Raw genomic sequence first — 2480 nt, forward strand, 5'->3', positions numbered from 1 at the left:
TGTGCCCAGATCATGACAAAACATGCCGTTTCAAATCTAGCCATTTTGTTGTTAAAATAAAAAAACTGATTTAAAAAAACCTTAGATAACGAAGAAGTTTAAACTAAACAAAACTATCACGTGTTTCTACAGAGTACTGCAAGGTGTTACCTCATAGTCCAAATTTTACCCGTCTGTCACTTCAAAAGGGAACCTCGGAGGACAAAATATCGTAAGACATTTTCGTTTCATTTCAGCTGTAGAGTCAGATTCTGTCCAAGCTGTGCGATCTTTTCCTTACACTCGATATGTAACCTTTTTCTATTCCGAACAAAAAATCTGTATAAAATTTACATAGAACCAACCATGTTTTTTAAAAGTTTAGTTCCTACTTCGGTGGCCATAGGACCATGCAGGCAAAACATCTAGTAGTACAGGAATGTATGCTTCATTGCAAATGCTTTGCTAGTGGATATAATATTGTTTGACTGAAAATCACATGGATTAAGAAACATTTTCTTATGCTCGATCCCTATTACGATTATGTTAGAAAACACTGCCCCACATGCAACACAAAATCATACCGAAACAGAAACATATATGTTGTCATTATCGATTATCTTATAATACGTAGGAGGCCCTGCAAAATTCAAATTTACTGGTATGCAGATCCACTCTTGCGTGAAAGACAAATGATATGCACAGTAGTGACTGTCATAGCCAACTGTTTTCATTTTCTTACATAGAAGGAAAATGTGCGACTCTTCGTCTAACAAAATTTTTTTTATATTATAAAAGTTTAAACCATCTTCATGAATTTCGAACGCTACCATGCAACACTTGAACACAAATCCGTTGTATATGCACCAAGCTACTGACCGACAAAGTTTCAACAACGAAGGAGGTAAACACATTGAAAACAATGGAAAATTCTGATCTTGTGAAAGGTATATCTTTGCTCCAGGTCCAATTTCTTGTTGAATATGAAAACCGTTTTTCTGAAAGAACTTATAACATATCTGCAATTGGTGTTTCAAACCTATAGTTTCTAGAACATTCTTTCGACAATAAGCAATACGGGCAGCAATCTTGGACGGTTGGTGTTTGGATTCATACCTCATACACCATGTGAAAACAAGTGGTCCTATATGTCGCATTAAACGTGGATAGTGAACCATATGATGATGCTTAGGTTTTAATGTATCCTGAAAAAAAGATTTGTATATCTCATGATGTTCTTCAATTAAGGTACAAAGTAATTCAGAAGTGTTTACGTGAATAACTTTTGATGTTAATATGACTGTTATTTCTCTTAGCAGAATATAAAATTTCCAAACGATATTTTCCTCGGGGATTAAGTCACCCATTATCAAACCAAAGTACCTTATGAGAAATAACATTTCAGCAGCAGACAAGTTTAATTTATTCTTTTCAAGATTTTCAGAAGATAAAGGTGCCGGCTTATTTACGTCATCTGACATGCTTGCAAAGGCCGAAATCCTACTGTTTAAAATATCCATTGTGAAAAGACGTGTTTCGTTGATGTACTTCAAAATATGCATCATATCATAGTTCCCCACCCCTTCCAAAAGATCATGCATCACGTCCACACTGTAATTTTTGGTAACATGAAAACTCGGCAACATGTTCCAAGTGCTATTCTCTTTTACTCCTGTCTGTGAAGCATCTCCGAGAATTACATGTAGTTCATAATTCTCAACGTCCCGCAAATTCCGGACGTTTTCTCTTGACTGCGCCTGTAAATCTGTTTTTGATGTAAGGCAAAACCTGCAAGGGTACTTAGCAGAAAATGACTCTGTAAAGCCAAGAACGGAATTCAATCCAAGATTGTCACCTGTAATAACACACAACTTAAAATAAATCTGTACTTCTAAACCATTATACATTACACATATACCTTCACATTCTAGGAAACGCAACTCTTCAATAAGAATTGAAAAGGTTGCTTTATTACCGAAAGTTTGAATGAAAGAGTAAGGCGAGAAATATGTTCTCTAGTTTCGCGAAAAACTCCGGTGGAATACATGCAATTGTATAATAAACTACCCCTATCTTTTTTGTACCAGCATGCCCACTTAAAGGATTGTTAATTTCATAATCGTCAAAGTAAAGAAATAAAGGTAATATCAAACGATCATCAGAAAACGTTACCTCGTTTCTCCAATGCAGTCCTTGCACACTACTGAAAAGTACTTCAGTCTCTTGTTCTGCACTGTTCTTGAAGTGGAGTAACGTTGACAGAACATTCGGTAACTCCAAAAATCGTTTAAGCATTTTTCGCATAGGCACAAACTTTCCAAGCACTTGTAATGTTTCCATCGAAACCTCGCCTTTCTTTCTCTTTTAAGATAATTTCTGTCCAATAACATAATCAATTGGTTTTATCAAACTGCCCATTGTCTCTAACATGCCAAATCGCCTATATTCGGTTTCCAAGCTATAAAATGGACTGGACATTATACTAAACATGTTCATTACTT

This window comes from Thermobia domestica, chromosome 2 (genome assembly GCF_964235325.1).
Source record: "Thermobia domestica chromosome 2, izTheDome1.hap1.1, whole genome shotgun sequence".
Lineage (NCBI taxonomy): Eukaryota > Metazoa > Arthropoda > Insecta > Zygentoma > Lepismatidae > Thermobia > Thermobia domestica.